Source organism: Narcine bancroftii, chromosome 14, assembly GCF_036971445.1.
Source record: "Narcine bancroftii isolate sNarBan1 chromosome 14, sNarBan1.hap1, whole genome shotgun sequence".
Classification (NCBI taxonomy): Eukaryota; Metazoa; Chordata; class Chondrichthyes; order Torpediniformes; family Narcinidae; genus Narcine; species Narcine bancroftii.
In genome coordinates, this window is record NC_091482.1 from 25,127,475 (window position 1) to 25,152,984 (window position 25,510).

Consider the following 25,510-nt stretch of genomic DNA (forward strand, 5'->3'; position numbering starts at 1 on the left):
GAACTCTAAAATAAGAAAAAAAATGCTGGAAATGCCCAACCATGGATCAAAAAAGCTAAATAATATTTTGCATTCCCTCAGAACTGGGAAAGATAGAAATGAAGTTGGTTGTAAGTTGCTGGTGGAGGAAGGGTGGATAGAGCCAAGGTTGCGGTAAGATAAACTGCAGATAAGGCCATCCAGTCAATGGATTAATGGAAGTATAGCATATAGAGAGAGAAGGAGATAAACCTAACTCAGGTGCATAAGCACCATGAAGTGAGGATGGTTAGAGAGGGAGAACTCAAACAAAGGAACATTAAAGTTGTGAAATGCAGGATTGTAGGCTGCAGACGTCTGCGTTAGGGAGAAAAACTGAACCAACGTCCCAGTTCTGATAAAGGCAGAAAGCATATTAACTAAATCTACACAGAGGCAGGGTTGGCATAGCGGTTAGTGCAATGCCTTTACAGCGCCAGCGATCAGGACCAGGGTTTGAATCTCGCGCTGTCTGTAAGGAGTTTGTACATTCTCCCTGTGGCTGCGTAGGTTTTCCCCAGGGGCTCCGGTTTCCTCCCACCATACCAGGGTGTAGGTTAATTGGTTGTAAATTGGGTGGCATTGACTCATGGGCCGAGAAGGCCTGTTGCCATGCAGTATGTTTATTGATAAAATCCTATGGAGTCTGGAAGGCTGCAAAATGTCAGGTGAAATATGAGGTGTGGATGTGTTGGATATCATTATATCAGCCAGAGGAGAGCAGGATGGAGAATTAAAGTGGCAGATACAATTGGGATCATTCCTCTGACTGAAAGGGGAGTGCCTCAGTCCACAGGGGCAACCTTGAGTTTCCTGTTGCTGTTTGTTAGTGCTTCCCAACAACAGCAAATTGACTGAATGTTTCCTTCATTGTAAAAGTCCCAGTAGATATTCATATCATTTCCCTTGATATTTAAATATCCAAAGGGAGCTCAGGAAGGATATTTAACAAATAAGATAATGTAATGAAATGAGGAGATGTTGTCAGATGATCAAAGCCTTGGTAGAATGATAACTACCTGTTAAATATTTTTTGTTATCTTGTCAAGTGTTTGAGAATGGCATCTTGAAAGCCATGGAATAAATCAACCATATTCAACATGGTTTTGTCAAACAGAAGTCATGTTCGACCAATTCACTGGAGTTTTCTGAAAATGTAACACATCCAATGGCTACGTGGAGACCAATGGATGCACTGCAAATTTTGCTAAATACAATTGCTAATTTTATCCTTTATATAACTCTCCTACTCAACTCAGATGCATAAAGATCCAGGTCTTGCAAAAGGTCACAAGCAATTACAACAAGAAATTACAAAATCTAGCCAAGTCATGGTTAATTACAAGGAAAATGTGCTTCAGGGCAGGTTATGCTTCAGTTTTGTTAGCCATTGGTGAGACCCCATCTATACTACATTAATCTTTCTTATTAAAGGAAAAATATGAATTTATCGGTAAAAATTCAGAAGTGATTTACCAGATCGTTACTTGAAATAGGCAGGTTGTCTTATGAGGATGGTTTCAGCAGGTTACACATGTATCTGCTGAAGTTTAAAAGATTGAAAGGTGACTTGATTGAAATGTTTAAAATCTGAGGGGTCGTGATAAGGTGGCTGTGGAGAGGATCTTTCCTTTTGTGGAGAATCCAGAATAAGGGGTAATTTTAAAGATACATGTCACCATTTAAGGCAAAATATTTCTCTTGGAAACTCTTTACCTCAAAGGTTAATCTGTGCAGAAACTTTGAGTATTTTTATACAAGAGGAAGATAGTTTCATATTAAGCATATGGACAAAAGAGAACTGGAGGGATGTGGGATTCAGTTCAGGTTACAATCAGATCAGTCTTGATCTTATGAAAATGAAAGTAGGTTTGAAATTTATTCCTGTTCTTAATTCATATGTTTGTATAATTTTTTTCTTTAAAATCGCAATTCTGTCACAGTGGATAATTCCATCTTTGAGTACCAAGCATGTGCTATCAGTGGCATCCCAACACAGCAACATATTGTAAATGAAAAGAAATACCTTCCCAAACTTGCAGTGCCATCTACTTCATAAAATCATGCCAAATGCTTTAGTGCGAACACTGGCATGGATAGATGTAAATGTGAGTGATCATTTGGGAAAGTTGACCCTACAAATAATATTTTAGCCCCTATACTTTCTCCTGGTCTTTCTTTTTTTAAATTTTTTTTATTTTTCACACTATGAACCATACTAACCAAAATACACACAAACATTTCCCTCTTGAATATACAGTGTCATTTTCTCCCCTTTTTCCCTCCTCCCTTCCCTCCCTCCTTCACCCCCCCTCCACCCACTCAACTTTCAACCTATATGATACATTAAACCCATTAAACAATGTCATCACACAATGAAAATGAACAAGAAATTTGTGTCATCTACTTTTACATACCGGGTCAGTTCATTTCGTCTTCTCCTGTCATTTTAGGTGGTGTTCCATGTACAGTTCCCAAATTTGTTCGAATACTGTATGTTATTTCTTAAATTGTATGTTATTTTTTCAAATGGAATACATTTATTCATTTCTATGTACCATTGCTGTATTCTCAGGCAATCTTCTAATTTCCAGGTTGACATAATACATTTTTTTGCTGCAGCTAAGGCTATCATAATAAATCTTTTTTGCGCTTCATCCAGTTTGAGGCCTAGTTCTTTACTTCTTATATTACTTAGAAGAAAGATCTCTGGATTTTTTGGTATGTTGCTTTTTGTGATTTTATTTAATACCTGGTTTAGATCTTCCCAAAATTTGCATGTACTGTTGTTTCCAACAGAATCATTTCACTTAACCATTACAAGTTAGCTTAAAGTAACCAAAAGGGACTTAATGCAATATTTAATTTTACAGACATAGATTTTTTTTAATATGAATATTTCTTTGTTCTTGTGCTGGTTTTTTTTGATGAGCTTCATTCTTCCATTCCTGTGCACTTTGGGGAGTCAAGAAGAAAGTCACCGAAGTAGAGTATCCATCCTTTAATCTACACTTTCAACCGCAGCTCAGGACGCCTGTTTCGGCTCGGTTTTTGATCGATGGGTAATGCCCCGTGAGGATGACGGACTTGCCAGCGGTGATGCCTGGGTCTGAGATGGTGGTTAGATTCTCTTTTGAAGAGCATGGCCGTGGCATGCAGGGTTCCCTCTGAGTTGCGCGCGCGTGCCCTTGCACAAGGGGGGCTGTGCGTGCGCGCATGGGCACGGACGATTTCCTCTGGGCACGCGTGGACACAGCGGGAACACCAGATGGGCATAGCATTCAGGCAACGTTTTGATTCATTTCTCAGTCCATGTTGAATATTGTCTGGATCCTGCAGTATCAGTCTGTAAGTTGTTGCAAATCAACCCATATTCTGACTTTATGATAGGGGAGTGGGTCATTGGTTGAAGATTTTTGGGGCAGGGAATTACTCCAGCAGTTTCATAAAATAAAGGATGGGGATGATCAACCAAACTCAAAATCTGACTCCAACCAATGAAGGAAAAAACATTTTCTTCAGTTCTACAGGACTAAATGCAATGCTCTTTTAAGTCCTATACTGATATCATGGAAAATGTCCCTTATCCCATGTCTGGAATTCAGATGTCCATAATCTGACACCCGTGAAGAGATTATTGGGGTGTGAGTGCCATTTGAGAGCACAGCTGATGACGTCTTTCAATTTTTGGAGATTGTGAGCAGATGATTGTGGATAAAAATGGGCAACTGACCACACTATCGGAACAACTAGCTAGTTCTGGAGCACGTCCTCAGTGCCTCTGGCAGGGTGATCTCGAGTCACATTTCCCTTGCAATATCTCAGACGTTTTTTAATATATCATTGGAGTGAATCAGAGCAGCTTTAACGATGAAGGGGATTTCAGGAGGAAACACTTCACTGTTGAGCGCGTCGAAAGAACCAGACTTGTTGATCCAAACCAAGGCTGGAATTAACTAGAAGACTAGGAGCAACCATTTAAGAACTCCCAGTGGGCGTGGCTATGCTCTCAGCCAATCACAGTCATCCTCCACTACCATCTGTCCATAGACACATTGGTGATAGAATCTGTACTATCACACACACGTATCACATCTGCCTACACATGGTAGCAAATATGTCTGGACAAAAACAGATTACTGGAAGAATTGAGTGGATCAATCAACACCCATGGGGGCAAAAAGATGAAAGTGGACATTGCGAGTCTGAAGCACGGTCTCGGCCCAAAACGTCAATTTCTCCGTAGATGGCGATTAAGCCCACGTGGTTCTTCCAGCATTCTGTTTTTGTTCAAGATTCCAGTATGCTATCACTTTGGTCTTAAAACAAACAGTCATCCTTGATTTTGGCATTCAAGGATTATTGAAAAGGGCAATATCAATGGAGCATTCTAGTTTCCATCAGCATTTACTTCTGTATGTGACAGGACACCTTTCAATTGATTATTGGTTGAGGGAATACTTGGCTCTGTCTATTGAAAATTGCTTGTTCCATTTAGGGCAAATGTACATGGCAACTCCACCGGGTTGGCACCTCAGCTTTGTGTACATCCAGTGTTCCTCAGTTCCTGATGGGATCCACCTAATATGCTGTAACTTTGCTGCCCGGCATTAAGGAAGGGGCATCACATTTAAAGGTATGCTCTGCAGAGCAGCCAAACATTATCTACAAGCAAGGTGCCTGCCGTGAACACTGTGCCACACCTTCAGCTATTCACACATTCACTCGAAGAAGATGCAGGCCTTGGACAACAAGGTTTATGCTAGGACGAAGGTGGGCTGTGTTAGGTCTGCTTTGTTCATGAATGAGTGAGACAAACACCAGACTGAGTCGAAATCAGGGTTCTTTGTTCTTTATTACCGGATTGTAACACTTGCAACTAACCATGTTAGTCGGAGAATGCATTCTGCCGTTATCAGCAAAATGGTGATTTTTTATACCCTTGGATACATGCTTAGAACATCATCATATCATTACTTGTCCAATGACTAAAACTGTTGCTATCCTTTCCCTGCTAGCCTCCTGCCTCTCAATCCATCAATGTCTCTCTTATCTTGTAAGTACAAGGATGCATTCACATCTTGTTACAGCCCTGTACAGGGTAACTCCTTACACATTCCCATCTCATGATGTTTTACCTTACAGCTGCCATCCTTCACCTTTATTAGGATTCTTCTCAAGGTTTATGGGCCCTCTTACCTGTGAAGCAGTCAAGTTTTGGTTTCTTTCGTACTTCTCTCCTACTGACGAGATAAAAAAAACATAAAATATATTTATGTTACATGAGGTGGAAAGAAGACAAGAGAGAAGAGAGAAGAGACTGTGTGATGGAGGTGGGGGCACTGTAGGGCACCTGTTCAGAATGGCTGGTGTGGTGCATAGGAGGGAAGAGGGAATGTCAAGAAATCTACTTGGCAGGAGGTGTTGTACAATAGCCTTCTGCAGCAGTGAGCATCATCACATTATGGGCCAAAGCTGAATGAAGTTTCAAAATGCATGACAAAGTGACCTGAACACCAATTACCTTTGCAGAGTAGAGATCTTCACGTAAAAAGTCTTGATGTGTTCTGAGCTCCTTATGCAAGGTACCAGTGATGAGGAAGTACAGAGATGTTGTAGAGAACAGTTATCATAACTAGAGCTTCAGTCATTCAGCACATGTTATATTCAGTACATACAGAACTGTGCAGCAGGAAGTGAGCAAATTGCTGCCTGCAGTACCTCCACTGTGGTATCCATTTAATGATTATCCCATGAGTTAGCTGTAGGCTAAGGCACTTCCTATTTGTAGGCCATTTTATGTCAGAGCAGATCGAAAACTAAAACTTGCCTAAACCTAAAACAGCCCTAAAAGGCTGCTCCAGCATCCACTTCATATTGAGCAGCGTCTTGTAGTGCCCTCTGGATCCATTGGAGGCGGGGTGACTGGTGCTGTAGCGCCATCCGTCATAAATTTTTAGCAGAGCAATGGCCGTCTTCCCTAACCATAATCCCCCTCGCAGCTGGAACCGCTCTGTTTCCCAGAACAGGGGGATTTTAGGTAGGGAAGACGACCATTTCTCTGCCGTGTTTTGAGCTCCAAAGAGTGGCCGAAGCAGCTCGGTGAGGCTGTCACAGCGGCACTAGTTTGAAAGGGCCTAATGATTAAGAGTTTTAGCAAAGGGGTTTCTCTGTCACCAGTTACTAATTTCACATCCTATATATAAATATATATATATTCTCTAAAGCACCTATTGATTTCAAACACGAACTAATACATGTATCCATTGAAGAGGTGAACAAAATGGACGGGAAAACAATAATTATTAGTGTAAGTTTTTAACAATGTTGGAGTCAAGTAAATGACCGAATGCATATCTAGTGTCCATTTTTTAATGATCAGCCTTTATAACAGGCACATGACTTGTTTTTCTAGAATAGTTTTGAAATATTATCTTCCCTTTGGACTCTATTTAGAACATCATCTGGAAAAAAATCAAATAATATGCCCTTCAGTTCATTAATACATAAAATGCAGCACAAGGAAATGTATCAATTCATTTTACCCAATCCATTCAAAATTACCCAGAAGTTTTACTTTGCTGTGATTGTTAACTGATCCCACTATTTCCACCAGTCCAACTGGGATTCTATTCCATATGATATTTACTTTTTACACAATGAATGGCATAATATATTTCCTAACATTTCCTTCAATTGTTCTATATTTGCGGTTTTCTGTCTCACTCCAAAAGCAGTCTAATTTTGTAGATACATAATCCATTGCATCTTCAGACTTATATGCCTACAGGATCATTTCTCAGCTGACTCCTTGTTCAGTCCCAAGTTGGAGCTCAGTCTACGCTTTCAAGATCTTCTTTGGGTACAGAAATACAACACATAATTCAATGTGTGGTTTAACCAGAGCAGTGCAACAGTTCTATCATGGTTCCCTCTGTGCTAAATTTGTTTCCAACCTTTAAGCTTCTTATCTTACCTGTCTGGTTTCTCAAACTGGAGGTGCACATGGATTTATGTGTTTTAGTTACATTTTGTTACATTGTCAGATAAATATATATCTAGACTTTGTAGTAACATCCATTGTAGTATCCTTCAAAAACAATGTGTAATCACAATGGCATAAGATAATTGACCAAATTGCTTAGTTCCAGATATAAACTTTGTACCCTCAACATGTTGCAGGTGAGACTATTAACTCTGATTTTAACCCAGAAGATGTGTGCGGCAGAAAAGCAGGAGAGGATGGGGAGAAGGGAACTAGGGATAGGTTTTCACAGCCAAAATCATGCAATATCTGTACATTTACCACATTGACTTCATTACAAAATCCCAGGGCTTGGCTTCCTTCTCAAATTAGCAGGAACAATGTGGAAGCAGGAAGACTCAAGCAGGTTATCAATGGGGATCCAAGAAAATCGATTTTGGCCTGTTGGGTGGGTACGGTGGAGAGTGACATAAATTATTGGAAAGAGAAGACCAGGGACAGTGGAGACCTAACATGTGGCCAGGAAGAACATATCTCCAACTTGACATATTAAGACAGCTCAAGAGTTAAAGTGCAATGTAGTTTTTTGACTGAATGTTGGGTTGAATGTCAAGGGTGAAGTGACAGACAGGAAAATGATGATGATCACGCTCCACTCCAGAAATAATTAAATGCCCTCTGAAAACAGCATTTCCCACCTTTATTTCTTGATAACAGCGTTCTAAATTAACTATTCAGAATTTCTTCAGTGTTACTGCAAAGTCTCACTCAAATAAAAATCTCCTCTGTCCTTTGAAATGTTCATTGATCTCTTTGTTTCAAACATGTTTCATCACAAGGCTAATAATTACTATTTATGATTTTTGTAAGCATCTAGTATGCCTGTGTAATTTTTCCATCTTGTATTTTACCTTCTGTGTTACAATTTCCAATTACGGGTGAAAATTTTGTTTTCATTGATCACCAACAACTTATTTTTTTGTTTGGGGTTTTATAGAAACTTTACCTTTTGCCACTAGGGCTAAATACATCTGTGAATACTGGCCATATCTCCCAGGTATTTTGTTTCACTAATCGGTGGGGCGAAATGTGCAGCACAGGGGACAACCAGCAGCTAATGCTCACGTGAGTGTCTGAGCAGGCCTTCGTCATTGAATTTCTGACAGCGAAACCCAGAAGTAGGTGACCAAGCTCAAGCCCAAGTGGGGCCTCTTTCTACTCTGCTTCATCTAACTGCATCCAACTTCGCATGCTCATCGTCTATAAGCATCCATCAACTACATTTTACACCTTGTTCTCACGTTTTCCACCTTTTCACCCCTTCTTGGGAATCAAGGTTTCTCCTGAATTTCTTGTTAGACTTACTGGAGATTATCCATGGAGCCTATGGTTTTGGATCTCCTGAGAAAAGCAAGCATCCTCTCCAGAGTTAGCTTATCACATTCCTTGATTACTTTAAAGACTGTTTCGGGGTGGTGGGGGGGGAAAACAATGATCAGCTTCTTAACTTTTCCAAATATGTATATCCTCAGTTCTGGAACCATGAAAATCTTATTATATTTTCTTACGGCATGGGAGGAAATAATTCAGTGCACCCAAGTGTGTTCAGGCCCTCAAATTAATCTGATTCTCCGACATATCTTCCTGCATCCAATTTCTCCACCCTTATTTCCCTGCTACCCATTTCTACTAAATAATTTACAGTAGCCAATTAAAAGAGAAACCAGAACATCTTTCAAGATGTGGAGGAAACTGGACTTACTCAAAAAACACCCACATGGTTACAGAAGCACCTTAAAATTCATGCAGACAACATCAGAGTTTAGCATAAGCCTGGGCAAGATCAGCCCACTGGCGATGGTCAATGGGGCAGGCATCAAGAGATTTCTTTAGGCAGTCCTTGTACCTCTTCTTTGGTGCACCTCTGTCTCGGTGGCCAGTGGAGAGCTCGCCATATAACACGATCTTGGGGAGGCGATGGTCCTCCATTCTGGAGACGTGACCTACCCAGCGCAGTTGGATCTTCAGCAGCGTGGACTCGATGCTGTCGGCCTCTACCATCTCGAGTACTTAGACGTTAGGGATGAAGTCGCTCCAATGAATGTTGAGGATGGAGCGGAGACAACGCTGGTGGAAGCGTTCTAGGAGCCGTAGGTGATGCCGGTAGACACCGATACAATGATTAAAATCCATTAAAATATACAACATTTTGTTTTGCAGTAATGTGGGGTTGAATCTTGTCCTGTCAACTGGAGCTCATTGACTTTCTAATTTATACTTTTCCCATGGATGACAGCTAATTTGTTCAGTCCATGGCTCTTGCATCACTCTGAAGGTGCCCCCCTCCATAAGTTACTAAATATAACTTGGCTTTATAGCTCGCCTCTCAAGAAGCCAGCTCTCTGATTACGTAAAATAGTGAAACGCAGTAAGACTATCCTTAATGTGAGAATTACCAGCATAATTTTCTTAAGTTCATCGTGACTCCAACTCCATTTTCGGTTTTATTTTCAAAATTCTTCAAGTGGGAAAACTGAAATAAGACAAGTTGATTGCAGTCATAGGAACTAGCTCCATAATTCAATGTCAGCCACTAGACTCAAAAAGAAAATAACTTTTCACCAAGCTTGGACACTCTTTAGTGTTTAATAGCTAGTTTTAATGTAAATCATCTCAAATGAACACTCACTAAGCATTCAGTTGTTGGCACGTTCCAATTAACTGAACTAATCCTTTTTTTTAAATTTAGCTATGTCATGGACTTGAGTCTCAGACACTGATAAACATGTGCCATTTCTAATGCTTTGTACATCAAGTATTTTGACCACCTGCAAAAATGCCCTCTTGTACTTCTGCTCACTTTCAAGGAGAAATGAGTGGAAGAGTTCTGTATGGCTAAATAAAAAAAGGGCCGATTATTTTGATGGGACTACTCCTCACTCCCCACTCCCCTCCAATAGTCTGTGGAAGTTAGAGGAGTCAAAGTGTACAGAGATCACAGACAACCTTAGGAATACTAGAGCTGCAACGGTAGGTGATTTCAACTTCCCTCATATTGACTGGGCCTCTCACAGAGAAAAGGGCTTCAATATGATGGAATTTATCAAATGTGCCCAAGATAGTTTTCACAAACAACATGTAGCTTTAGGTAGGGCATTTGACAGAGATGTCAGTAGAGGAGCCTTTAGGACCTATGACAATAACTCCTTGGTTTTAAAATAGTGATTGAAAAATAAGGACTGATCCACAACTTAAAGGCCCAAATTGGGGTAAGGTTAATTTTGGTAGCATAAAGACAGGAACTTGAAAAGGTTGACTGGGAGAGGCTGCTTGCAGGTAAAGGGACATCTGGCAAGTGCGAGATTTTAAAAAGGATAGAGGGAGAGTTCAGGAACCACACATTCTTATTAGATGGAAAGTCAAAGTTAGCCAGATGAGAGACCCTTGGATGACTAAGGATATGGAGGCTCTGGTCAAGAAAAATGAGGCATATGTCAATTATAGACATATAAAAGCTTGAATGGCTTGAAGACTTTGGAGTTCACTTAAGAAGGAAATCAAGAGGGCAAAGACGTTGCAAGAGTCAGCTCTGGCAGATAAACAAAGGTTAATTCTAAGAGATTCTGCAAGCATATTAAAGGAAAAAATAGTAACTAGGGAGAGAATAGAGCTACAAGTTTATCGATGTACAGAAGCACAAGAGATGAGTGAGGTCGTAAATGAGTATTTCTTATTTCCCATGGAGAAAGACATGGAGGCTAGGAAATTGGGAGGATGAAATAATGATGTCTTGAAGGGAGTCCACATAATAGTAGAGGAGATACAGGAAGTCTTAAAATGCATAAAGGTTGATAGGTCCCCAGGGCCTGATCAAATATACCCAAGAAAAAGCGGAAAACTAAGAAAGAAATTGAAATAGCACTGGCAGAGATCTTGGTGCCATCATTGTGACAAACTGGAAAATAGTGTGTCTTTATTTAAAAAAGGACTACAAGGACAAGCCAGAGAACTATCGGCCAGTGACATTAAAGTCAATTGCAGTTTATTTACTGATTCAAGTAAATACAAGATGTTGCAGTTTCACAGGTTCAACCAGGATAACACTTACACAGTGAAAGGTAGGAGTGTGTTGCAGAGCAGAAAGACTTGGGATTGCAGGTACATAGTTCCATGAAAGTGGTATGACAAGTCAGGGTGGTGAAGAAAGAGCTTGATGTGCATGCTTCATTGTCAAGGATTTTAGTATAGGGGCCAGGACATAATGGGTGCAGTTTCACTCACTGTAGGAAAGATTTCATTAAGTTGGAAAGGGTGCAGAAAAGGAGAGAGCGGATAGACTATAACCATTCTTGCTAGACCTTATAGGGATTGATAAGGTAAATAATCATAATTTTTCCCCAAGGTAGGGGAAGTCTAAAACTAGAGGGAGTAAAAAATTAAAACAGACTCAAAAGACACCTCTTTAAGCACAGAGGGTAGAGCCAAAGGAATTGGCAGAAGCAGGTAAATTCTAATGTTTGAAACCCATATTGACAGGAACATGGAGAGGAAACTTGGTTGGCGTGAACAAGCTGGACTGAAGGCTGTAAACTTCTATGACTCCACAACTCTAAATTAATAAGATTTATTTAATGGAAAGTGGCCCTGGTGCTTTCAACCATTGTGGGCTCATCGTATCCATTTTGATTGGCAGGTTCTGTGCACTCAGTATTTTCTGACAATCCAAAAAGAGGAGTCAGCATAATTTGGCCACCATCTATCTTGTGACATAACAAATGTAGACATACAGCATGGTAACAGGCTCTTTCAGCCCATGAGCCCGTGCCACTCAATTACACCCAAATGACCTACAATTTGAACAGTGGAAACCGGAACCCCCAGGGAAAACCCACACAGACACGGGGAGAACGTACAAACTCCTTACAGACAGCGCGGGGTTCAAACCCTGGTCCCGATTGCTGGCGCCAACCGTGCCGGTAGTTTGAGCTCTGCCAAGTATTACAGAACTGGCTCCCAATTTAGAGAAAATGGCAAGCAGAGTCCCACAAATGAAGTGGTTCTCGCCTCGCCTCAGATATATTAATTTTATTCCTCCAAAGCTGACGGCAGGATTTATCACCAATTAATTTTTATCCTCAAATATCATGACTGAAATAACACAAAAGACAATCTGGAATCAAGAGTTAAATAAAATGATAAAGAACAGTAAAGAGAAAGAAGAATTAATTCATATGGTAAAGGGAACATCCTTCAGAAATAAAAATTCACTTCCAACAGAAAATAATGTGGTTACCTGAAGGCTAGGAGGTGCTACCCACTACTTCCACACATATGGACAAAGCTGCAAACAAACAAAGGGACATTGCAAGTGTCAATTGCGTAAATCTTTTCAATTGCAGCTTTGTCTCACTTACTTTTCTAAACAGGAAACCATGTGGCTTCTGCATCATGGACAATATGGACATACAGCTTCACAGCTGATTTTCAAGATTCATTCTCGTCCACCTGCTCTGGTAGCGCACACAAGCTAATCATCAATCCTCAGGATCATATACTTTATTTCTTATTTCTTCTGGTGGAAGTTAAGTTCAAGTTTTAAATTGGACTCTGGTAAATTTCATCATGTGAAGAACTGAAACAATTGAAATAAAACTATTCATGGAAAGAGGAAGTTGTTCTTGTCGAAACATTGCATCAGTCTGATATCTGGAGTGGGGGGCTGGGTTTTAATGAGAACCTATGAGGCCAAGTTAGCTGCATCTTACACTGAATGAGGAAGTTAACTTGTAGAGGACAGTAATGTGCGCCACCATGAAATTGGAGAGGTTTATGGACTCCTGTGGGGCAGCAGATATTTCTTATCTATTCTAACAGCAACTTCCCCTCCCCAAGCTGTGGTTGAGTGCTTGCTGCACTCCCAAGCTGCAAGCTTTACCACCCACGCCACCTCGCCTCGTCTGCCTTCTCCTTCTCATTCTATATGTGACAGCTACAAACTGCTGTCGTCTCATTGCAAAACTGTGGAATTAATCCAACTCAGCATAGCCCATTCGACGGTTTCAGTCTGAAGCTGATTAATTTAGAAACATCTGTAGCTGACAAAAATCAGAGTTTAGAAATAAAAAAGTTAACGAGTTGCAGATGAGCGGGGGGGGGGGGGGGGGAGGGTTTTTTTGCACTTCATTGAGCAGTTTGTGTCCTGAAATGATAATCACCATTTAAGGCAAACTGTCATCCAATCATTATTCAGCACTGCAAGACCAATATAGAATTTGAATGTTGCCAGTTCATTTTCAAACTGGCTCGTATTTAGTGTCAGACAGAGTATTTCTTCAAGATAATGCTAAGTTATCCTTATTATTTTGAATGGAATTTTAAGGAGCTTAATATTGCTGGTTCCTTATCTCCTTGCTGCAGGAAAAGAGTGCAGAAACTATTGTAAAATTAGCTGATGTGAAACATTTCACACAGCAATATAAAATGGGTAGAAACGACACCAAGTGAGTGTAACTGGTGATTACATCCATACTTTTTCCCAGTAATCCAGATGACGTGCAGTGTAACGTTCTGAATCAGTCAGATGGCATGAAAAGCCAAGGCTTAATGCAACTAACATGTGTTACTGAGAAAGAAAAGTGATTATTACACTGTGCTAAGAAAGTCATATGCCCAAGGGTCAGTAGGAGTCTTGTATGTGAGGAGCACATAGCCTTTTGGTTTCAAGTACCTTGCCTTGAAATTGTGTGGACATTATACACTGCTCCAAGGTGAAGCTAAAAGATCACTGATTGCAATTGCACTAACATCTTGATGTAGATACATCTAACGGGTGTTCATTTCAAAGGACTGACCTCATTTAGAACCAGATAATGTCCAAGTGACTCTCTGAATCTGACTCTTTTCCTGCACAGTTAACCTTGTGTACAATACGAGCTGCCAATGTCCTCAATTTGTAGAAATTATTTTCTAATCCACACGATGCACATATTCTCCAACACAGTGCTTTTCTCTTTCTGCCATACATTGAGTCTCAACGTGGACAAGACGAGGGAAATGATTGTGGACTTCAGGAGGACCAGGAATGACCACCCTCCACTACACATCAACAACTCTGTAGCAGAGAGAGTGGAGAGCACCAAGTTCCTTGGAGTTCACTTAACTAGTGACCTATTGGGGACACTCAACAGCTCCTCATTTATCAGGAAGGTGCAACAGCCACTGCACTTCCTGAGAAGAACGAAACAGTCAAGGTTACCAGCCATCATTATTATAGCAACCATCTACAGGAATTCTATTGAGAGCGCCCTGGCCGGCTGCATCACAGTATGGTAAGGTCGCTGCAGAGAAATAGATCAGAGGTCGAACTACAGGACCATAAGAGAGAATTAATGGAATCTCCCTCCCCCTCCATTGACGTGATTTACCAGGGTCATTGTCTGAAGAGGGTGTGCAAAGTCATTGAGGATCCCTTCCACCCTACACACAGCATATTTCAGTTGCTCATGTCAGGAAAGAGATACAGGAGTATCAGAGCCAGCACCACCAGGCTGAGGAGCAGCTTCTTCCCACGGGCAGTGAGAATGCTGAATGACCAAAGAACTGCTCCCACTAACCATCTGAGACTCTAATATTCATGAGGGGAAAAACATTTATTTATTTATTTGTATATATTTTTATATATATATAATACTTGTCCTGCATACGTATTGTTTGTTTGTATGTGTGTTATGTCTGGTTGTATGTCTGCATGTTTTGCACCAAGAAATCTGTTCCATTGTCATCCACAATCCTTACAAGATCCAAGCCACTTTGGATGTAATGCCGAATGTTCTGTGTTTTACTCACTCCTATCTGTTGGCCACCCAACATCTCTAGCCTTACAATTTAGTATACTTGCAGGCACATCCCTCGAGTTACACCTGGGTCACATTGTAGCCATTCCCTTCAAATTCTGATAAATAACCCAGTGTCTGGTGAGGAGTTTATCTGCATGGACAGATTAATGTTGAGAGGTAAATATACCCTCCATTGTCTTTATCTTTTATAAAGGTTCGTTCCTGGAAATCCAGCAGGCTCAGGTGCCTTTACCTGTACCACCTTACATTGGCAATCGAATTACATACGTTGCTGTCCTTCAGACCATGCCAACAAGTTGACTCAATTGGAAAGGATAGCACCTAACATTCAGTACACAAGTTCAGGAACAGAGTCAAAGTCTCAGACCAGCGCACATGATACCATGTCTCAGTATCTCTATCTAAGGTATTGGAATATTGTTAATGAGTAAACTTAACCTCAAATTCCATGCTGAAGTATTTGCAATAAGTTATGGGGGCAATTGGTCACCTGGTGTAATTCTTGAAGCTGTATTGCCTTCAAACAGTAAAGAATGTTAATAACCAAAAGTTCATGTGAGGCACATTTTACAGGGGAGAGAGGAGTGGGGAAGGGGTGTGGAGAATTTTTTTTAATGATACAGCACCATAGAAGGCCCTTCCAGCCCATGAATCACCTGCTGCCAAATTACCTCCAATTAACCTACCAACTATCTACTTTCATGGAGGGTGGGAAGAAACTGGAGCTATAGGAGAAACCCCACCCCACCCATGTAGGTCATGAAGAGAACGTACCAACTTCCTACAAACAGTGGCAGAATTGAACCAGGGTCACCAGGTTGTAAAAATGTTGCACTCACGACTATGCTAGCCGTGCCACCCAGCTACCCAGGTATGACCAGGAGGCACACAGAAAAGAAATATGAAAGACAAAAGGAATTAGGAGGGTGGATGCGATCAGAAGAGATGGCTCAGAATCAGATTTATGTTCATGAACATGTCACATAAATCGATGCTTTGCAGCAGCGTCACAGGGCAAAAGAAGAGAAAGTGAGGTCGCCTGTGGATCATGGTCCATCCAGAAATCCGATGACAGAAGGGGAGGAGCTGATTTTGTTACATTGGTGTTTGTCTTCAGGATCCTTAACATCTTTTCCGATGGTAGCAGTGTGAAGAGGGCATGGCCAGGGTGATGAGGGTCTGTGAGGATAGAGGCTGCTTTATTAAGACATCATCTCTTATAGATATCCTCAATGGAGTGATAACAAATATCCATGATGATGCTGACCGAGTTCACAACTCTCTAGTCATTTCCTGTCCTATACATTAGCATCTCCATAGCAGACAGTGATGCAACCAGTCAGAATACTCTGTCGAGTCTCTGGTGACATGCCAAATCTCATCAACTTCCTCATGAAGTATAGCCAATGGTGAGCCTTCTTCATGCTTGCATCAACATGAAAGTCCCAGGATAGATCTTCAAAGATGTTGACACCCAGTTCTTAACCCTTTCCTCTGCTGACCCCTCGATGAGGATTGGTTTGTATTATCCTGATTTCCCCTCCTAAAGTTCACAATCAGTTCCTTAGTTTTGGTAATGTTGAGTGCAAAATTGTTGTGACACCAGTCAACCAGTTGATCAATCTCACTCCTGTAATCTTCTTCATTGCTATATGTGATTCTGCTGACGACTGTAATGTCATTGGCAAATTTGAGGATGGCATTTGAATTGTGCCTGGCCACTCAGCCATGGGTGTAAGGTGAGTAGAGCAGTGGGCTAAGCACACATCCTTGCGGTGCCCCTGTGTTGATTGCCAGTGAAGAGTAGCCGTTGTTTCCAATTTGTACTGACTGTGGTCTTCCAATGAGGAAGTCAAGGATCCAGTTGCAGAGTGGGTGGCAGCCCGCAGGTTTTGGAGCTTGTTGACCAATCCTAAGGGCACAATGGTGTTGAAAGCTGAGCTGTGGTCGAACCTTGCACTCGACGTTAGCAAAACCAAGGAGATGATGTAGACTTCAGGAGGAAGTCAGGGGAACATGAGCCAGTCCTCATCGAGGGCTCAGCAGTGGAGAGGGTAAAAAACTTCAAATTCCTGGATGTTAACATCTTCCAATATCTGTCCTGGAGCCTCCATATCAATGCCATCATGAAGAAGGCTCACCAGTGGCTATATTTTGTGAGGTGATTGCGTCGCGGTGGCATACCTACCTTCGTTGGGAGTGGTGCTGGCCGCTGCTGGTGATGTATGTACTGGAACACGCGGGGGTAATAGCGTGCATGTGTGAGGGTGTTAAACATCAATATGCAGGCACTAAATCTCAGATGCAGGAGGAGGAGAGTGAGAGCATCAGGATCACCCATGTAGCGATGAGTCAATGTGACGGACTGAAGAGTTTAGCTGGTGGTGTTTGGGGAGTTGAAGAATGCAATGTTGTGTCCAGTGAATAATAAAAAGAAAGTCGACTTCACGGTGGCTGAAAGAAACGAGTGAGTGGATTCTTTATTTGTTTGCAAGCTGTGGTAAACCAGTGCCATTACAAGTGGTGATCCCGTGAGTTCACAGTACCTTTAAAATGGATGGTGATGAGGATAAGCCCCTTATAGGAGCCATTGGGAAGATTCCCCCCTTTATATTAATAATGTACCAGCATGGTTCATGATCCTCAAAACGTGTTTCTCTGCCCTCATTGCGACGAATCAGAAGACGAAGTATAGTTTCCTTGCGGAGCATCTTCCAGAGCAGGTGGATCCGGATGGTAATCTCCCACACGATATGCTTAAGTTGGCTGTTCTGCAGCGTACTCAGCCATCTAGGGAGACTTGTGTTGCCCAATGTTGAGGAGGTGGTGCAGGCTAGCTGGGACAGATCTTGTCAAAGGTGATTTTTGGAAACAGAGGCTGCTTCAATGCTTACCTCATCATGTTCAAGAGCATTTGGTGAGTGTCCTTCAAATGTCCACCCTCGATCAACTGGCGGATCATGCCCACCTCATTATGCCCATCTCTTCTGCAGTGAGGATACCAGACTACTAGGTGGTAGGAGGCCATCTCTATCACTGCGGAAATAGTCGCTTGGGCCTTCATGGATCATTGGGTTCCATCTTTCAGTGTTCCGGTCACTATTACAATGGACTGAGGGCTTCAGTTCGAGTCGGCATAATTCTGAGCTCTCACTGATCTGGGCGCTACCCGTATTTGCACTACGGCTTACCATCCGTAGGCCAACAGCCTCACTGAGCATTTCCATCAAAAATTGAAAGTAGCATTAAAACAAGTGGTGGTGCATCTACGTGGAGTGAGAGGGCAGGAAGTCACAGATAGAAAGGTCAAAAATGGAAGTGAGGTGGTGAATTTAAGGGTCAGACTAGCAGGAGTTCAGGGTCTATTCCACCTCAAGATTTGTGAGGTAGGTTATCATTTTTGATGCTGTTGGCAGATTTTACTGGAAGATTCATATGAGAAATGGACTGTGTAGATCACAATATTCAAATGATTAATTTTAGTGAAGCTGAATACATAGATAACTGATTGATATTCCCAGCCTGCAAAGCCATGAACCCTATAAATAATGCTCTTCAATCCGATACTTTTACCTCAATATTTCTAAAAAATGTGCTGTTTCATATTTCTGTGAGATGAAATGCAACCTTTATCAGTGAGGTCCCCTACTAATCTTTCCCTAAAGCTAAGTTGACTCACCCTAATTCTTTGGCTTGGCTTCGCGGACGAAGATTTATGGAGGGGGTAAAAAGTCCACGTCAGCTGCAGGCTCGTTTGTGGCTGACAAGTCCGATGCGGGACAGGCAGACACGGTTGCAGCGGCTGCAGGGGAAAATTGGTGGGTTGAGGTTGGGTCTTGGGTTTTTCCTCCTTTGCCTTTTGTCAGTGAGGTGGGCTCTGCAGTCTTCTTCAAAGGAGGTTGAACTGTGAGGCGCCAAGATGCACGGTTTGAGGCGAGATCAGCCCACTGGCGGTGGTCAATGTGGCAGGCACCAAGAGATTTCTTTAGGCAGTCCTTGTACCTTTTCTTTGGTGCACCTCTGTCACGGTGGCCAGTGGAGAGCTCGCCATAGAACACGATCTTGGGAAGGCGATGGTCCTCCATTCTGGAGACGTGACCCATCCAGCGCAGCTGGATCTTCAGCAGCGTAGTCTATGGCAATCCAAATACTCGTATATACAAAATATCTTAGAATGCCTTCAAATAATTTACCCATCATGGTCACCATCTTATAATTTTGTGTATTAATTTATGCATCTCTCTACTAGTCACAATCCCTTATAAAGTATCGTTTTATATCTAAATATGGATTGTTGAGTAACTTGTAGTTTTGAATCACTTTTCCATTAATTTCTCTCATAACTTTATACATTCTAATTCAATTTCTCCATTCCGACTATAACCTTGTAAATCAGGTCTAGACCTTCTCTATTTCGGAGGTATCTGAGAGGACCTTTCCAGGACCCAATATGCAAATGTCATTGTGAAGAAAGCACGTCAGCGCTTCTACTTCCTCAGAAGTTTGTGGAGGTTCAGTATGACATTGAAAACCTTGGCGAACTTCTACAGGTGTGTAGTGGAACGTATGCCAACTGGCTGTATCTTGGACTGAGCAAAAAGCCCTGCAAAAAAGTAGTGGACAAAGCCCAGTACATCACAGGCAAAATTCTCCCCACCATCGAGAAAATCTGCAGGGAACGCTGCCGTTGAAGAGCAGCAGCGATTATCAAGGATTCACTCCACCAAGGACATGCTCTGATCTCGCTGCTGCCATCAGGAAAGAGGTGTAGGTGCCACAAGATTCACACCACCAGGTTCAGGAACAGTTGCTCCTCTCCGCTATCTGACTCCTAAACAACAAACTCAATCAGAAACAGAACTTACTGGTCATGAAATTCATGTTGTGCAGCAGCGTCAGAAAGCAAACATTTATAAAAACCACTTTACAAAAATTTTTTTTTAAAATATCACAAGATGAAGTCAAAGGAAGGCAAAGTAGGTGGTTCATTGTTCATTCAGGAATCTGTTAGCAGTGGGGAAGCTGCCCCTTGTGGCCGCTGAGGGCTCGTCTTCTGAATCCTTTAACTTTTCCCCAATGGTAGCAGAGTGAAGAGGGCGTGGCCTGGGTGGTGGGGGCCCTTGAGGATAAAGGCTGCTTTCTTAAGACAGGACCTCTTGTAAATGTCCTTGATAGAGTGAAGTCTGGTGCCCATTATGTCGCAGACCAAGTTAACAATCCTCTGGAGTTTATTCTTTTTCTGAGTGTTGGCACCTCCACACCAGACAGTGGTGCAACCAGTCAGAATGGTGCACCTGAAGAAGTTTTCAAGAGTCTTTCGTGACATACCGAATATCTTCAAATACCTCACAAAGTATAGCCACAGGCAAGCCTTCTTCATGATTGCATCGACATGGAGGCTCCAGGACAGATTCTCGGAGATGTTGACACCCAGAAATTTGAAATCAAAGACTCATTTAAGGACTCTTACTTTGTACATTATTTATTATTGAATATTTATTTTCTGTATTTGCACATTGAGTTTGTTTTCACTTTTTTCTTTGTTTACATCTCTCTTTTGAATTGGTATCTTTTCTTGAGTAGAGATTTTGGCACTACTGATAAGTAGAAATTCAGCCAGGCCTGCAGGAAAAAGACTCTCAGGGTTGTATATGATGTCAGGTATGAACTCTGACAATAAATTTGAACTTCTCTAGTCCTGTTGAATCATTTCTTTACTTGGTATGCAAAACTGTGTACAATACCAGTGACCCAACCTGTGGTTTAGAAAGTCTTATCTTGATGCAAACATTCTTACATTTAATAATTTATCTGATGGCATGATCTTATGTGATCTCCTTAACCACCACATGTCCTGTTGACCTTGAAGGAGCTTCAAGCTCTGAGGTGTAAATCAAATGCCATTATTTCACCCTCTAAAATCTCTACTGGTTACAATCCCTTATTAGGGACTGAGGACATTTTTTTTTAAATCTAAAAATGCACATTCTGAATGTCCTTTATATTTCATGATTGGAGAATTATATTAGTTGCCCGTTTTTAAAAGCTATCAAGAATTCATCCTTCTTCATCCCACTCACTAAATTTAGTTTTATTAAACTTCAATGTCCTTTTCTGACGACTTTGTGTTTTTAATATGTGACACTCATAATCAAATTAGTTTTGCATTGCAGATAGACAAAAAGAAGTTAAAAAAAACACAAAAACATGACAAGAAATGGTCAACACTTCCCTAGCCTTCTTCTATCACAAGTTATTCACTTGTTCCTTGTTTTTCTACCACATTAATGATACAATATTCCTTTCTAATCAGACTGTAAATCACAAAATTCAGTAGACAACGTGGTGGAAGTAAAAAACACATAGAATGCTGGAGATGCTCAGCTGGTCAAATAGTGTCCTTTATGTAGCAAAAGTAAAGATACGTAACCAATGTTGGAGGAACAAGACCTTATTTTCCGTCTGGGCACCCTCCAGCCAGATGGCATTAGAGGTGAGATGAGAGTTTCAATTTATTGTCATTGTCTAGTAAAACTAGCAACGAAACATCACAGATCTCAGTGTACAGTTGGAAAACTGCCCAACAATTCAGTACTACTCAATTAGTTACAAGAGTTTTTTGATAGTATGGGATCCTATCACCTCTGCATATATTTGTATATAATCCTAACGATTGGTTGAGAGCTGTAGCCACACCTACTGGCCAGGTCATAAGGTGTTGCACTTAACCAGACCCAGGTCAGTCTGGACTGGTCAACCTCGATGTACTACGCTCCAGTCTTTTGGTAATAAAAGCCTTGGTTTGAATCTACAAGTCTTTGAGTCATTCGACGTGCTACAATTTTATTACCAAAAGACTGGAGTGTAGTACATCGAGGTTGACCAGTCCAGACTGACCTGGGTCTGGTTAGGTGCAACACCTTATGACCTGGCCAGTAGGTGTGGCTACGGCTCTCAGCCAATCGTTAGCACTATATATAAATATATACAGAGGTGATAGGATCCCCTACTCTCACAAGTTTAGACATGATACAGCAAGTCAGGTTGCAACAGATGTTAAAATGTCCATCATTCATATGGCAAAGAGCGCTTCCCCTAATCTTGGAAGCGGCTGCAGATTACATGTGCCACCATCACAAGTCAGGTTCAGCGACTCCCCACTGGTGTTAAGGATAGTACACAATTCACAGAGCTTCCTGAACTTCGGCATCAGCCACCTCGAGGCCCAGACAAAGGAACTTCCAGACCTCTATAGTCGCCACAAGGCCCAGGGTAAAGCGTCTCTGAGTCCTTCCATTCCAGCACGACTCCGCAGCTCCCGGTCGCACCAGACGCCTCACTGGCTCTGCTCCTCCACCTTCAGTCCTCGTCCCCCAGCAATGACCAGTAGTCTGAAAACTGCTGGACCGCCATGACACAAGTGGCTTGACTCCTCCACTAGGCCCCATCCAGAGCTCCATTTTCTTCAGCGATCGAGTCCTGCACGAATTGGCAGCATCCGCACGAATCAGCTCCTGTTTAGCGCTCTCTTCTGCAACGCACAACTCACTGCAGTCTGATGTCCAACTTCATAGAACCAACGACAGCTCCCCATCTATATTACATTGCAGCGACTGTAACTGAGAGAGAAGCCGCAGCAGACCTAGTGCACGCCGCCATCGTCATTGACTTTACTACCTTCCACTAAATTTGCTCGCCTTTTCTTTCCCCTCCCCCTTTTCCTCTCTTTCCAGTTCCTCCATGCACCCAGTCCTCCGTCCTTCCCTCATTGTTGCTCTCTTTTCTCCACCTATCATCTCCTGCCTTGGCCACACCCCCCTCCACCCTTTTGTTTGGACGCCTGCCGTCATTTTCTCATCCCTTCATGAAGGGCTCAAGCCCGAAACGTCGGTTCTGTATCTTTGCCTTTGCTACATAAAGGACCCAGTTTGACCTGTTGAGCTTCTCCAGTGTTCTGTGTGTTTTTTTATTTCTAATCAGATTGGTCTTTGCAATGAGCTAATTGTTCAAGCAGACTATTCCCAACTTGGGAAACAAGCAAGTCATGATATCAGTGACCTCATCATTCTGCTCTGGCTATTCATCATTTCACTGCTAACTTAGTGCAAGAAGCGATAAGTTCTGAGCCTTTAGCTACCTTCATCATTGATGTTTAGCTTTTGGCAATACCAAGCCTTAGCTTCTGGCATAACAGCTGGGATGATAGCACTTGTCGACTGCCACTACTCCAATCCCTGCTTGTAAAAGAGAATTATGTAGAGAAAGAACTTTACAGAAAAAGGGGAAATGGAATATAATGAGGGAACTCCAACATGGAGTCAGCCTCATGGAAAGGCGGTAGGCTGACAATTATATCACTTAGCCTAACATCACAGATGTGTGAAAGCCTGCTCGTGCAAAACCAATGCTAAAAGCATCGCAACTGAAGCAAATGTTGCAGCTGGAGTCAGCCGCCGGCCTGATAGTGTGGTTACTGATATATTAGCAATACAATAGAGAACAGCACCTGTAGCAGGGTTTCAGAAACCACAGGGACAGTGTGCCTGCAACTTTTTGTTCACAAAAAGGGAGATGAAATTTTTGTTCTCTATTCTAAAGCAATGAAGTTTTTCCAAACCATTTCTCAAACATCAAAGCCTATGATTTGAAGTTTTAATGCAGGAGCTAGATACAAGCTAGAAGAAAGTTTCATAAGCATTATATATTACCAGGTGTGTGTGTGTGTGTGTGTGTGTGTGTGTGGGTGTGTGTGTGTGTGTGCGTGGGTGTGTGTGTGTGTGTGTGTGTGTGTGTGTGCGTGCATGCGTGCGTGTGCATGCACAAAGATAAACATCTGTACACGCAACAAAAAAAGAGAGTGACATTGCCCTAAAGCTTTGAGAAGAAGAAAGTCGTGCATTTCAGATTTGGATAGATTGAACAAGAGGCACATGTACTTCATGAGTTTGCAGACATGCACGGAGGAATGACGAGCTCAGTGCTCAGAGTAAGGAAATATATAATTCTTATGGTCTACAATTTAGGTGTTCAAATGTTCTGAGGCCTTTGAAGCAGGAAAAGCAAGAAAGAGAGAGAGAGAGTGAGAGATGATGTACCTAAGAGTGAAAGAAGGACAAGAGCAGTACATTGTGAGAATTTGGAAACGAGTTAGGGAAGGAAGGAGAAAAGTTCGGTATGGAATGGAACAATGATTACGAAGAAAGGTTGGATAGATTAGGCTTGTATTCTCTGGAATTTAGAAGATTGAGGGGGGGATCTTATAGAAACATATAAAATTCTCGGGTTCAGACAGACTAGATGCAGATAGGTTGTTTGCAATGCTGGGAGAAACCAGAACCAGGGGTCACAGTTTAAGGATAAGGGGGAAGTTTTTTAAGACTGAGATGAGGAAAATTTTCTTCTCTCAGAGGGTGGTGGATCTATGGAATTCTTTGCCACAGGAAGTCGTTGAGGCCGGTTCCTTGTCAATATTTAAGAGTAGGTTAGATTTGGCCCTTGTGGCTGAGGGGTTCAGAGGGTATGGGGAGAAGGCAGGAACCGGGTACTGATCAGCTATGATCATATTGCATGGCGGTGTAGGCTTGAATGGCCAAATGGCCTCCTCCTGCATCTATTTTTCTATGTTTCTATGTATTATCAGGTACATTTGCTGGTGAATTTACAAAGTAACAAACAGATGGCAGCCATTCATTTTCACATTCCATAGCAATCTTTAGAAATCGTCAGATATAAATGCGAGGATTCTGTGGCAGTAATATTGTCCTTCTGCTCTGAAGAGAAAAGCCGCATTCAGGGTTAACAAGAGCATTTAAATCCCCAAATAATAGGAACAACCTGAGAAAAATGGTTTCTCGTGAGCAGCACGTTAACATTTTAAAATGTTGATAACAATCCTCTCCTCCCTCCCAAGTGCAGGGTGCCATCACCAGCTGTTTTGCAATGCATGGCAGGCACTTCCTGTTGACAGGAGAAAGCAGAGCTGAAACCCTGAATTTATCTGCACAGCAAGCAGAATTTTCAATGATGATAGGAGATAAGACAGGCCTCGAGTTGTGATTAACATCATGAGCTAAAAAAAAATGTGAATCAAGGAGAAAGTTTCATGGTTCATACCTTCATAAAGTTGGGAGATTCAAAATCCAGAAAAGCAGCAAAGAGCAAAGTCTTTTCACACCCAAAATGTCAGTCATATCTATGCATTCTCATCAATGTACATTGGTACATTTGTTCTCTAAGTACACAATCACCACCAACCAGTGTGGTACCTTGTTGTTTCTCCATCCTCTGTTAGATGAGGGACATCCCCTTGGTCTCAGCCCCATAATGCCCAGTAAAATTATGATAAGGTAGAGGCAGGTAAGCTGATTCCATTGGTAGAGGGAGTCACGGAAGGAGCGGTCCCTGCGGAAGACAGGCTTGGGTAGATTTTTGCATAGTGGGAGAACTAGGGGATATGGGGAAAAAGCAGGTAGGTGGAGATGAGCCAATCATCAGATCAGCCCTGATCTCATGGACTGGAGGATCAGGCTCAATGGGCCAAATGACCGACTCCTGCTCCTATTTCTTATGTCATCAGTGTATAAGGAGGCGCCAGTGATTGGCGGTGTGATCCACTGTGGGAGTGGGATGGCCACAATTACTGTGCTTGGGA

The 25,510-nt window shown here is 42.0% G+C and overlaps 1 long non-coding RNA gene across 3 annotated transcripts; it reads right to left on the reverse strand.

The window, feature by feature from the left end:
* Positions 1-4,733: 4,733 nt before the first annotated feature.
* Positions 4,734-12,541, reverse strand: LOC138749379 (uncharacterized). Of its 3 annotated transcripts, none has more exons than XR_011348593.1 (3): positions 12,297-12,407; positions 9,460-9,536; positions 4,734-6,482 (listed from the first exon to the last, which is right to left on the reverse strand). It is a non-coding gene; the product is annotated as an uncharacterized lncRNA (long non-coding RNA). The 3 variants fall into 3 exon arrangements; XR_011348592.1 differs by lacking the exon at positions 4,734-6,482 and adding an exon at positions 12,418-12,541 and having other exon boundaries at positions 7,683-9,536; positions 12,297-12,344; XR_011348591.1 differs by lacking the exon at positions 4,734-6,482 and having other exon boundaries at positions 7,683-9,536.
* Positions 12,542-25,510: the final 12,969 nt, after the last annotated feature.